The 14,813-nt window shown below is 36.1% G+C and overlaps 1 protein-coding gene across 1 annotated transcript in view; it reads left to right on the top strand.

Moving 5' to 3' along the window:
• Positions 1 to 14,813, top strand: part of LOC101891665 (transcription factor HNF-4 homolog) — a 77,424-nt gene that overhangs the window by 22,099 nt on the left and 40,512 nt on the right. The window lies entirely within an intron of this gene.

Below are 14,813 nucleotides of genomic sequence, written 5' to 3'. Positions count from 1 at the left end.
GAAAGATACCGGAGAGAAAGATAAAGGGGAGAGAAATATATTCTATCTTCACTCCAGAGTTAATATGGAGAAAACTATTCTATTTTGTCGGTGTGCAGGATAACTTTGTAAGTGGATCATGTCGGTCCACATTTTCGTATAGCCCTCATATGATACCTTTCAATATTCGGTATTTTGATGAATTTAGCGACATTATAGACCGGAATTGTTTCGAGTTTCGTATTGAAAGATCTTAATGGGTACTACAACCTATGGCAAAAATCACTTATGCAGGACCACATTTTTGTATAGCTCTACATATCGATAGCATCCAATATTCGGTATTTTTATGGTAAATTTCGCATTATTACAGCCATTGTTAAAAAAATGCGTATGGAGGTCCACATCATCGTATAGCCACCATATAACGATACCTAAATTTTTTCGGTATTTTCATGATATTAGCGTCATTATTTAACGGAATTGTTTTAAATTTCGTATTTGAAAATTCTAATGAGCACTACAGCCCATGACAAAAAAAAATTACGTATGCAAGTACTCGTCTTCGTATAGCCCTCATATAAGGGATAATCTATATTTTTCGACGATATATTTTTATTTAATTTTCAAGTTCCTTTCAAATGGTGGTGGAGTTATGTTTATACCCTACAACAAAAAGTCTGTCACGCCTCGAAATATTGATGTTAGACCTTCGATATTACAAATTGATCTTCCTATCTCGCCGAGCTAAGTAGATCTATCTATTTGTGTCCATCTGTCCATGTAATCACGCTACAGGTTGCAAATATGGAGCTATTCTCGCGAAATTTGACACGAAGTTGACCTAAGAGTCAGAATGGAAGCCTTATATTTTTGGAGGTCGCAAAGTATTTAAGGGTTGAAATGGAATGAAAACAGAAAATTTTCCTGATTTTGCTCTACAGGTCACAATTGTCGACCAATCGAAACGAAATTTTGAGAAAGAGTTTAAGACAGGTTAGAGGTCTACCAATTTAAAGCGCCATTGGATATTTAGACAGTGAAATAGACCATAAGCATAATGTGTGAAAAATACCAGAATTTCTGTTGAACCTCGACTATTTTCCATCAGTCCATGTAATCTCGATTCAGAGCGAATAGAAAGCTATTGGTTTTTAGAGCGATATTTTATAAAGCTCGTTCTAGTCCAAGGGTCTTCGAATCTACAAAAACTTTACATTAAATTATAGTTGTGTGGGATATCCCAAGTTCAGCCCCACCAGAGTGTAGCCACTGCTTTTTAGTTTTTTTTTAATTTTTGACTATTTTTGGGGGGATGTTTGACCGTTACTGCCTATTTTCTTACCTGTTCTATGTCTGCTACAAATATTACTTCCTTTGCTTTCTATGAGACATTGTTTTCTGAAAATTCTGGTGATCTGTTTGGTAGGTAGCGGAAGGAGTAGACCATCTTTTACTCCATCTAAATTTTATGGAAATATTACAGATGCAAATATTTAAACAGGGGTCAGAATGTTCGAATCTAACATTTGACCTTTAGTCGTTGCACTATCATTTTTAATAAAATCAAGCTAAAGATTTTATTCGATCGAGATTTTTTTATATCAAATGAGAGAATTTGACCCGGATCCGATTTGTCATTTGAGAGGTATATGTGTTCCAACCAGACAGGCAGACGGACTATCTGATGAACCGAAACCGATTTTGATTAATAGACATGGAAGGATGAATATTTTGGTAGAATCATACAATCAGACCTTCGAAATAAAAATCGAGCGTGTTTCACTCTTAACTCGAACTCGAGTGGGAGAACTTCTGGGAGTGGAAACAACAAAACGAGCAAACTCTATTTTTCTCGTTCGCTCGAACAAAGGTGAGTATAATTTTCTCGTCTGACCTTGGACTACATCCGTTTCAGGAAATTTGGAGTCGATCTAGCGATGCCCGTCCGACCGTCTGTCAGGCTGGATGGTGCGCACGATAACTCTCGAAGGCAGTATCCGATTCGGTCCAAACTTGGTACATCGTAATATTATTATCAAACTTATATCGAGTTCGAAGAAGGGCAATATCGGCACCTCACCACAAAAGGTCGACATTTTCAAAAAATATTTTGCTACACAGAAAGAAAAGAGTGATCCGATTTTTCTCCAACTTAGTAAGATGCGAAAATGGACAATCTCGGTCACCTTCTTCTGGTACCTTCCCAACAAAATGGTTAACATTTTCAGTATATAATATGAAGTTCATAAAACGCGAAATTAATATGTCATTCCATTCAGCCTTGGCACATCTCAATATTTCTATCAGTTCAAGATCTGTTATAAAGATGACAGAGATCTAACCATTCCTTCTGGTAACTCCCCCAAAGAAGAGTCAACGTTTTGAATAACCAAAACGATTATAATATCTGAAATAAGCATACGGTTCTCTTCATAATTCACACACAAGATCTACTAACACAAGATCAGCTGTGATATATCGGTCCACTCCTTCTGGTACCTCCCCCACAAATGGTCGAAATTTGCAAAAAAAATATTTTCTGCACAGAAAGGGAAGCACTAATCTAATTTTGCTCTAATTTTGCAAATCCTAATATTTGCGTCAGTTATGGGTCTCGTGCCAAAATGGATAATATTGGTCCACTCCCTCAAGTGTCTCTCTCACAAAGGGTCAAAATTTTGAATAAATGTAACTCTTAAATATATGATGTAAGAGTCCGATTGACTTAAAATTTCGCACATCCTGCTATTTTTATGAGCCCAAGATCTGGCAGTAAGACGGAATATATCGGTCCACTCTATATGATATCTCCCCCACGAAATTTTGAATATCCATGAAGTTCATAAAAAGCGAAATCAACATCCGATTCCATTCCAGTCATGGTACATCTCAATATTTCCATCAACACAAGATCAGTTATAAAGATGGTAGAGATCGGATGTTTTCTTCTGGTACCTCCTCCACATAGGGTTCAAAATTTTGAAAAACATAACGCTCAAAGAAAGCGAAATGAGCATCTCACTGCCTTCAAATGTCACACATACAAACATTTTTGGTAACCAAAATCTGTTGCGAAGATGATAAAAATTTGCGAACCGCTTCTGGTAACTCACTCACATAGGGTCACAATTTTTAATACTTTTATCTGTAACTTGCGAAACAAATCAGCGATTATTTACAACTTGTTATATCGAAATATTAAGATATAACAACCAGAAACCTGAGATGAATATGGAATTTATGATTTCGCATAGGATTGGATATAAATGTTCAATTTTCTTGTAATTCTGCCCATACCAATATTTTTATCTGTATTAGATGGAGCATGAAAATGGAATACTTCTGTCGACTATATATATTTGGGACCTCACATGCTTTTTTAAATTTTCTAAAAATTATGACATATCTCATGTGAAGTGAAGGAAGTAAGCAACATAGTCCAAACCTGGCACGCCGCAATGTTTATATCATATTTATTTAGGTTCGATACGAAATGGACAATAATGACTCGGGAGCACTCCCTCACAAAACAAAAGTGTGATGAGTAAATTCTAAATAAAACTCCCACTCTTCGAGTAATCCCATCCGTGAGAGAATTGCACTCTTGAGTAACAACTCTAAAGCCAGAGGCCTGATATGTTTTTATTTCAAAATCAATCAATCAGTGCACTACACCCCTGCTTGGATTCCAAAATATTATCAAAGATTGATTTTTTTTTTTGCATTTGAATACAGTTTGACATTAATTCGAAGTGCGTATCGCAGTGTGATTGTGATTAATTGTTTCAGGGGCTTTAGTCTGAGTTATATGTGTGTGAGCGAGCATTTGGTTTAGTCTAGTCTGGTCAGATAACCCCATATCAGTGTCGTGGTCGCAGATGCGTCTGTCTAGGAATATAAATAAAATATTTATATAGACTAAAAGAAAAAAACTACATTGCCAGTCATGGATTGTGCCGTTCGTGGTTATGCGAGGAGCACAGCCAAATTATACAAAAAATGGCAAACCGCATAAATTGGCATGTTTTTTAAGGGTGATGGACCTTTCTTTTTTTAACGAATATATTCGGTTCTTTACGAATGCTTAACTTCACTGTCGTGGGAATGCCTCGGTGTTTTAAGAAAAAAAATATCGTTTATTTTCGTTTGTTTTATGTTGAGACATTTTTCCGTTCCAAACTGAATGGAATGTTTCCAAATTTAGAATGTTTCTTTCTTCGTACAATACCTCAGTCTTTTAATTTTCTGTACGCACATAAAAATTCCAGGTCGAAAAGGTGAAAATAATCTGAAATTGTAATGAGTTTTACTCAAACTCATCGCCAATCATTTTGGGCTTTAAATAGGCATATTATAATGACGTTGTTTTATTTCGACGAAAGGAAACGGGTGTCAAAAGTCATGTGGATGTATGTATGTATCTATGTATGTATGTAAGTGTTTCGTATTTGCCAAAACTATTTCGAAGAATGTGTAAAATTTTAAAGCGTTGTAAGTTTGACAGCTGTAATAAAAAGGCAAATAAAATGTGAAATCGCTGTCACGTGTAAATAGGGGTTGCATTCTTCCGTCAAATCTTATGGAGTTTTGTTCGATTGTGCCGGGAGTTTTAATATGTTTATAAAAGACAAAATTCTTAAATAATACTAAAAAGAAGATAAGAAGTATCAGCCGGTTTTGCCGACAGATATATAACCCCAGCCAATATTCTATTATTTACATGTATTTTGACATCTGTTATGATTATTCACATTTTTCACCCTCTATGGAGTAGATTCCGAAGGAATGGGCCAATATTGTCCATTTCGTATCGGACCTAAATAAATATGATATAAACATTGCGACGTGCCAGGTTTGGAGTATAGTGGTTACTTCCTTTACTTTATATGATATATGAGATAATTTTTAAAAAATGTTAAAATGCGCGTTAGGTATATTTTTTTAATTTATCTAATACAGATAAAAATATTGGTTTGGGCAAAATTACAAAAAAGCCGAACATTTGTATCCAATTTTATGCGAAATTATAATCTCAGGATTCTTGTTGAGAGAAATATTAAGATATAACAAGTTGTAGAGAATCGGTTTTGCTAGTTATGACAGATAATAGTTTTAAAAATTGCTAACCTTTGTGGATGAGGTATCAGAAGGGGTTTGGCAGATATATATCATATTCACAGCAGATCTTGTGTTAGCAAAAATTTATGTCTGTGTGAGATTTGAAGAGAGTAGGATGCTTATTTCGCTTTCTTTAAGCATTTGTTTTTCAAAATCTTGAACCCTATGTGGGGTACGTACCAGAAGAAATGGGCCGATCTCTAGAGAAATGGTCCAATATCTACCATCTTTATAACAGATCTTGTGTTAATAGAAATATTGAGATGTGACAAGTCATTGATATTCAAAATTGTGACCCTTTGTGGGGGAGGTACCAGAAGAAGTGGACCGAAATATTCCAATTCCACGCCAGACCTTGGGTAAATAAAAATGTTTTAATGTGTGTAATTAGACGAGGATCGGATGCTTATTTCGGATGTTATGGTCGTTTTGGTTATTCAAAACTTTGCCCCTTTGTGGGGAGGTACCTGAAGAAATGTTCCGATCTCTACCGTCTTTATAACAGATCTTGTGTTGATAGAAATATTGAGATGCTACAAGTCTGAATGGAATCGGATATTAATTTCGCGTTTTATTAGCTTCATGGATATTCAAAATTTTGACCCTTTGTGGGGTAGGTACGAGAAAATTGGACCGATATATTTCATCTTCACACCATACCTTGGGTTAATAAAAATTGTGATGCGTGTAATTTTAAGACAATCGGACATCACATTTTATAAGAATTATAATAAAATTTTTTAGGCTTTATCCCTTTATTGTTGTTTTTATAAAAACAACGTTTGTTTATTAGTGGAAAACGATGGTAATGTTTACCAGGGGGTAAGGCAGGGAATACCTAGGTTTCGGAAAGAGCCACCAATCCTCATCAGTTCCCTTGTTTTTTGTCTGGGATATTCTCCCCAGAAGTTATTTTAAAAATAACTTCTATGACAAAAAACATTTTTTACCCAAGTGACGAGATCGTAAGCTCAATAGAAGAGGAACCAAAGAATTAAATAAAACTAAAATTCTTTTGGAAAGTCTTCTAAATCTTACAACCGCACTTATAAACATTTACATCTTTCTCCACTTGTTATGCTTTCGTTCAACCTGAACGAAGTAGCATAACCATGTAAGTTGGTTTTGTCTGTTACAACAAAAACCCCTTCGTCGACCGTGCCTTGTCTATTAATAGAACAGTGTGGCTTGTTTGTTCGGGATACCGTAGTATTTTGTTGTTGCAAAATTTTTTAGGCTTTATCCCTTTATTGTTGTTTTTATAAAAACAACGTTTGTTTATTAGTGGAAAACGATGGTAATGTTTACCAGGGGGTAAGGCAGGGAATACCTAGGTTTCGGAAAGAGCCACCAATCCTCATCAGTTCCCTTGTTTTTTGTCTGGGATATTCTCCCCAGAAGTTATTTTAAAAATAACTTCTATGACAAAAAACATTTTTTACCCAAGTGACGAGATCGTAAGCTCAATAGAAGAGGAACCAAAGAATTAAATAAAACTAAAATTCTTTTGGAAAGTCTTCTAAATCTTACAACCGCACTTATAAACATTTACATCTTTCTCCACTTGTTATGCTTTCGTTCAACCTGAACGAAGTAGCATAACCATGTAAGTTGGTTTTGTCTGTTACAACAAAAACCCCTTCGTCGACCGTGCCTTGTCTATTAATAGAACAGTGTGGCTTGTTTGTTCGGGATACCGTAGTATTTTGTTGTTGCAAAATTTTTTTTTTAGGCTTTATCCCTTTATTGTTGTTTTTATAAAAACAACGTTTTTTTATTAGTGGAAAACGATGGTAATGTTTACCAGGGGGTAAGGCAGGGAATACCTAGGTTTCGGAAAGAGCCACCAATCCTCATCAGTTCCCTTGTTTTTTGTCTGGGATATTCTCCCCAGAAGTTATTTTAAAAATAACTTCTATGACAAAAAACATTTTTTACCCAAGTGACGAGATCGTAAGCTCAATAGAAGAGGAACCAAAGAATTAAATAAAACTAAAATTCTTTTGGAAAGTCTTCTAAATCTTACAACCGCACTTATAAACATTTACATCTTTCTCCACTGTTCTATTAATAGACAAGGCACGGTCGACGAAGGGGTTTTTGTTGTAACAGACAAAACCAACTTACATGGTTATGCTACTTCGTTCAGGTTGAACGAAAGCATAACAAGTGGAGAAAGATGTAAATGTTTATAAGTGCGGTTGTAAGATTTAGAAGACTTTCCAAAAGAATTTTAGTTTTATTTAATTCTTTGGTTCCTCTTCTATTGAGCTTACGATCTCGTCACTTGGGTAAAAAATGTTTTTTGTCATAGAAGTTATTTTTAAAATAACTTCTGGGGAGAATATCCCAGACAAAAAACAAGGGAACTGATGAGGATTGGTGGCTCTTTCCGAAACCTAGGTATTCCCTGCCTTACCCCCTGGTAAACATTACCATCGTTTTCCACTAATAAACAAACGTTGTTTTTATAAAAACAACAATAAAGGGATAAAGCCTAAAAAAATTTGCAACAACAAAATACTACGGTATCCCGAACAAACAAGCCACACTGTTCTAGAATTATAATTTTTCAAAATTTTGACATTTTGTGGGGGAGGTACTTCATGGAGTGGGCGGATATTGTTCATTTTCTCACCTGATCTAGCACTGGTGTAAATATTTGGATTTGCAAAATTAGAGTAAAATCCGATTATCCATTCTCTTTCTGTGTAGTAAATTATTTTCATTGAAAATGTTGAAATTTTGGGGGGGGGGGGTAGTTTCCAGAAGGATTGGGCCGATATTGCCCATCTCCGAACTCGATCTAAGTTTGACAATAATATTACGATGTACCAAGTTTAGACCAAATCGGATACTTTCTTCGAGAGGTATCGTGCGCACCAGCCAGACAGTCACGGACTTCGCTAATCAACTCTAAATGTCCTTAAAAGGGATTTGCTCCAAAGAGACCTAGGGTCTTAAACCGTTAGTTCGATGAGGCACGTTTTGGCCGCATCAAATGATATATTTCCTCTCTAGCTATATTTCTGAAGGTATAATGAAAAATCCAGCAAAAATGGAAATCCACAAAGCAATGGAAAGTTACGTCCTTTAGTGTTTTTAAATCGTCCTGTCTATAACTAATGTAATTATTTCCTATCGCATATGCAACCAATTCATTATTCAAAAATCATTTTGCAAAAGTCATGCAGTAACACGTTTACACTTATAAATGTAATTATTTTGATTTATTTCTTTCCTAATGAACTTCAACAAATAATAAGCGGAAGTTGTCCTGTTCGTAAAGTAGCTAATTTCCTTGGCTGTGTCGTTTGCATGGCTTTTTTTTGATGCAACACATCTGTATTGAGTAAAAATAAGCACTAGGCGACGAATGATTCATGTGAGTTCTTAAGAAATAACGCTGGCTGACGGCACCACATGGTGGAATAACATGTGTTGTCAGGTTGGAACACCCTTGTCGGGTAAAACGAAAACTGCAAAAACTGCCAGAGCAAATAGCAAAGTCTTCGCATACACATTTTTTTTTCAGAATGCATTCTGACGACAAAATCCAAAAGAAAAATCCAATCCAAGGAAAATTGAAAAAGAATGCAAGTTTTCAACGACTGCGACAACGACAACCATCATCAGCAGTAGTAGTAGTAGCAGACACAGTGAATTAAGTAGAATGCATGTCATGTTCAGATGTACGAATCGTGCATGGCGTTACTGACTAGGTACAAAACAACAAGTATAGGGCTAGGGACCCATTTGGAATGGCTCAACGCTAAGAACATATATTTTTTATGTTGTTGTTGTTGTGGAATAGCTCAGCAAGGTGGAGAAGACGCTCCGGGTGTTTGTAGTGACTACACCAGTGCTTTCGTAGAGTTCAAACTCTAAACTCACTTTCTGGAATATCGCCATGGTAGAGTGCGTGTAGTCGCATCTAAAGCAAGAAAACAGTCTGTTCTTAACAACAACAAAAAAAAAATTGAAAAATAAAAATAAAATAAAAATGCAAAAAATAGTCGCCGGTGTTGTGGTTTATTAAGTCAAAGTGTTATTATTCTTTTTTGATGTGCCAAACATATAGAATTGTTATTTTTTTAATATAAGTATTTTGTGTACCCTACACCGGTTTTATGTGACAGGGGATCTTGCAGTGAGTAAAACTCAGATGATGAACTGAAAAAATATAGGTTTTAAAGTTTACACTTAGGATAATATTTCTGATGGGAAAAAAGGATAATTTCGCTCTATCTTAGCTCCATATTAAGGGTTAAGCTCCATTACATGACAAATTTGGAGTGGTAAAATTAATCCATAAATTTGTATAGAACTCATTTAACGATATCCCCCCGATCTCAGAAAGTGGTTTTTGATTATCTTTTTAGATATTAAGTGGTTAGATGATCCTCTTTTATGAAAAATATAAACACTTCTATAATATATCCTACCATAGACTGATTGTGGATTTTTTCTTCTCTCCTTAAACCATACTCTATCTACAGTATGAGAAAAAAACTGCAACAAAGTCAAACGCCATAATGTTTAGAAATTATTTTTTAAGTTTTTTAAATGAAAGCAAAAAATGTCGGAAATAGCATCAAATTTTATAATAAGTTCAGATTTGTCCGAATTGGTCACCTTTGGCACGAATTATGGTCTTCAAACCGCCATTGAAACCGTCAAACGCTGCTCGAATGTTGCTCTGCCGTATTTTGGCCCATTCCATTCCCGAAGCGCTTGCTTGAGTTGATCGACTCTTTGGTATTTTTTAGTGCCAACCTTTCTTTTCAAAATGCTCCAGACGGATTGGTATCTGGAGATTTTGGTGGCCTTTGTGCACTGGAAATGAAGCGAGGAACCTCATTTTGTAACCATTCTTGGGTGACGCGTGCTGAGTCCTGTTGGAATGTCCAAGGTCTGCGGCTAAAATGTTTGCGTGCCAAGACTCCTCCAGAATTTTTTCGCGATAATTTTCAGCATTTATTCTGATGCCACGGTCGATTAATACGAGCGGAGAGCGACCATCGGCTATTATGGCGGCCCACACCATCACCATGGCCACGATGGCGCTTGAGTTCTGGTGGCCAACCGAAGGTGCAAAATTTCAGCTGACCTCTTTGGCAAGAAAACACGATCATTTTGTTTGTTTACAAACTGCTGGACATGGAATGTTTTCTCATCGGAGGCGGAAAAAATCAAATTCGGCGGTTCACCACTTTCGGCCAAGTGAAGCAACTCTTCAGCTCTTTTGAGTCTATTTACATTCTGTTGCGGTGTACGTTCTTGAACTTTTTGGAATTTAATGACTTTACCCCGAGCTCATTTTTCAATATTTGCCGAATGGAATATTGTGATACGTTCAGCTCAAGAGCCATTTTTCGGCCACTGCGACACGGGTTTCGATCAAGTCGCTTCTATACTTTTCGAACCATTTCTGCTGGTGTTGCTCTCTTCTTCCGTCCAGTTCCTTGACATCGGCCTACGCTACCAGTATCACGGTAACGAGCGATGGTACGAGACACAAAAGATTTATTCACATTTAAATGCTGGAGTGCTCTAACGATACCCACTTGTGGTTTTCCAGCCAAATATAAAGAAAACACACTATAACGCTTGGATTCCATCACGAATAAGCTAGAATCTTGAAATTTAGCACGAGTGAAGGCTGGGCTTTTTGGAAAGATTGAATGGAGTGCAAGATTGATGTACCAAAGGGTTTTTGGAAATTCGAACTTTAATGTTATGAGAAGTTCAAAAATGGTACTAAACTTCAAAAATAGTACCATTTGGAAATTCGGGGTGAGAATCAAGGTTGGGAAAGTAAGTATTATATATGAAGATAATTTTGAAAATGTGTGAACGGATGTGAAATTTTTTTATTAGGTAGGTTTGTGGGGTTGTTTTTGGAAATGTGTACTACAAGTCCACAAAAATTACTAAATAGTATTAGATTTCGTACAATTTGATATTGGGTAATCAGGTAGTGCTTAAAATCTGAAATTTAGCATTAGGATCGCTAACCATGTTTAGACTGGACAAATGAAGGTGGTTTCGGAAATTATTGTGCGAAAAGTACTGAATGCTACTATATCTAATATTGGGTAAAGTGATAGGATAAAATTCTAAAATTCTCTTGGCATGTGGAGATTAGATTTGGTGGTTGGTGATGGAACGGAGCTAAAATTCTAAAATATGATATTGATATATTTCCGAAAAAGGAACAAGTACAAAAACCATCAAATCATTTGGAAGAAACTTGAAATTTTTTTAAAAAAAGTCCTTCGAAAAATACCGCTCAAATGAAAACCTTTATAAGAGTGCTTTATTTAAGACGTGGTGCTGAATATTTTTTGTGGTAGGCTAACGATTCCGAACTTCAAATAATATAAACAAAATGCCGAATATAGGGAGGTACCATTACATTGGGGCTATTCTCAGACGTAGACCTGCATAGACAATCGGTCATAGGTTGTATTACACAATTCCGGTGAATAATGTGACGAAAATCCTGGAAATACCGAATATATCGGGGTAGCGTTATATGGGTGCTATACTAACACCTAGACCTATATATACAATTCTCTTCCAGGGGTAAAAGTATTCAGAGGAAACTCCTTGTGTGAATTTTCAGATTATTCCATTGCAAAATGTGGCAAGAATCATCAAAATATCGAATATGGGGGGCACCATTGTATGGGGGCTACACGATATCGTGGAATATTCTCTTTCAGGGGGTAAAGTACTCACAGAGAACTTCTTGTGTACATTTTAAACCAATTCCATCGAAAATGTGCCGAAAATTATCGAAATACCCAATGTCGTGTATGGAATCTATACGATATCGTGAACCTGTATTCTCTTTCAGGGGGTAAAGTACTCACATAGAACTCCTTGTGTACAATTTGGTTAAAATCATCAAAATACCGAATATCGGGGGTAAGGTTATATGGGCGGCATTACGATATCGTGGACTGACAAAGCCCATTTTCGAACTTGTCCTGCCTGCAGACAAAATACAGATCAGTGCAAAATTTTAGCTTCCTATCTTTATTTGTTTTGACTCTAGCGTGATTACAACAGACGGACAGGGCTAAATCGTCTTAGAATTTTACGCTGATCAAGATTTCAATGAGTTACAAACAGAATGACGAAAAAATGCCTAACATGAATTATTGGAACGAATTCAAAATTTTAGCAGGCACTTGCTAGTAATACATATTCACATTTGGCGCCCAATATTTAAACAGGTTGCCGATGGGTGTCTCCTTTAAAAATCTGACTACAAATATTTGCAAAAAAAAAAAAAAACAATCGCTTTGGTTAACCCAATGTGTTTCCCATAGGGTATCATTGAATCGGCTATGTTTGCCTTAGTAGCCCTTCCCACATGTGTTTTCTGCTGTTTTGCTGTGAAAATAAATGTGCTCACATAAATGTTGATTTTGATACGTGCAATTTGTGAAAATCGCAAATATATAGTGTCTGACGTCTCTACAATACGACACTGACTGCATGTGCCGTGGATTCAGCCTGCTATTACTCAGTACGAAAAGGTTGGGAGGGGGTAATCCAACAAATAAAAACAACTTTAAGCCCTATCGTAGTTCGTCTGCCCTGCCGGTGGTGTTGGTGTTGATTTTGTCGCTGGGTCTAGCCCTCTTTTGGTTTTATTCTCAAGAATTATGGAAATTAGTCACATCTGAACAGAACGATGACGACAACAACAACAGAGCCGATCTCAATGACTGCCCAGCAATGAAGGCACACACAGCAAACAACACTCTGCAACTGAGAATGCAATGATATTCATTCTGGTTTCATATCTTAGTTGGTTTTTTTGTTTTGCCTAGCCGGGTCTTGCATTACTCAGAGTCAGAGTACTGCTGCTGGGCTTAATTGTGCTGTTGTTGTTGCTGCTGTTTCGATCATGTCATATTGTTTCACTACACGTGATAATCGCACACTTAACACAGCAAGCAGCACACAAAAAATTATTTAAATAATATTTTTTAGCTGCGTCATGATTGTTGTGCAGTTTTTGTTTTCTTGTTTTTTTATTTTGTTTGTCGAATTGATATGGCAACACCGTTGTTTATAGTTTATTGTTTCAAAATTGAAAACAACAAAACCGTTGATGTGTCATCAACAGTTAGTTGCGGGTACACATGTATTTCAATTTGTGCTCCTTTAAAATAATCAGCTGTAGAACGAACGGCTTCTCCTTATCAAATATTAAACACAAAAAACGACAAATTTATAAATTAATTTTGGCCAATGTAAACAAAAAAAAAATAAATAAATATTTTTGTGAAGTTGAATCTTCTTTTCCTTGCTGCTGGTACTGATAGATGACGGCAAGGGGTAAACAAAGTTCAAAATTTATGATCAACAGTGACTTGGCAGGCTATGGAAATAAAAATATTGATAAGTTCTATAAAATGTGAATGGGATTATTCCATTGTTAGGTGAAGAGGTTTTTTAGAGCTTTGAGGAAAAGTTTTGAAAGAAAATAAAAAGGTATTGTGATCAACTACAATCATAAAGTGGGGTTTTTTTTATTAATGCAAAGAAGTGTGCCAAATATTCTAGCTATTGGGAGATTTTAGAAGAGATTTCATCTCAAAAAGAACAAATATAATCAAAAGCTACCGATTTTATTTTAAAAAAAATATTATCAACAAGTCAAAAAGTATAACTCGGTTTTGCCGACACATGCATACCCTCAGCCAATGTAAAATAAATATATTTTGACTTTTGTTATGATCTTGTTGTTGAACTTCTATGGAGTAGGTTCTAAAGGAATAGAGCAATATTGTATCGTATCGGACCTAAATAAAATGCGACGTGCCATTTTTGGAATATCAACACTTTATACGAGAAATGTGATAACTTTTAGAAAATGATAAAATGTGCGTAAGGTACCAGATATGGTCGACTCAATAATTCCATTTGCGTACTTCATCTAATACAGATAAAAATATTCGTATGGGAAAAATCACAAAAATCGAACATTTGTATGCAATTTTATGCGAAATCATAAATTCCATATTCATTCGTTTTTTGGTTATTCAAAATCTTAAACCTTATTTGGCCTGAAACGTATTTAGTCCAAAGAGACCTAGAGTCTAAAACCATTCTTTCGGTGAGGCACTTTTGAATGTATCAAATATGTACTTACACTTTCTAGCCATATGGCTGAGGGTATAAAAATAACTACAGGGTTGCCCATATTCGACGGACCTTTGGGCCCATTCCAATCGACGAGGCTTGTCCGCAGGCAACATTCTTTGCGTCAATTGAATTTTGTACGGGAACAAATGCAAATCAATGCGAATAATCCGTTGTAAAGTGGACGGAGCCATGCCCAACTGCTGAGAACGGCGTTTTTGGGATATTCTTGGGGACCTCTCAACACTGGCTCGTACGGCAGCGATATTCTCGGCCGATCGCCTTGGTCGACTTTTATATGTCCTCTTCGGATGAGAAAGAGCCTTACCAGTCGAAAATTTTTCGTATAAACGCTTAATGGTGTTCTTAGAAGGCGCACTTCTCACATTTTTTAATGTTTTAAAAGCACGTTGAGTTTTCACAATTGACTTCTTGTAAATTTCAACTATTTCAGAGCACTCGCGTGGCGTGTATTGGTTCATGGTAAAAATCTGCTTGGACTGACGCTTAATGACATACATTAAGCGAAGTGACATCTCTGTCAAAAG

Source organism: Musca domestica, unplaced genomic scaffold, assembly GCF_030504385.1.
Source record: "Musca domestica strain aabys unplaced genomic scaffold, Musca_domestica.polishedcontigs.V.1.1 32, whole genome shotgun sequence".
Lineage (NCBI taxonomy): Eukaryota > Metazoa > Arthropoda > Insecta > Diptera > Muscidae > Musca > Musca domestica.
This window is presented reverse-complemented; position numbering and strand designations above follow the sequence as displayed.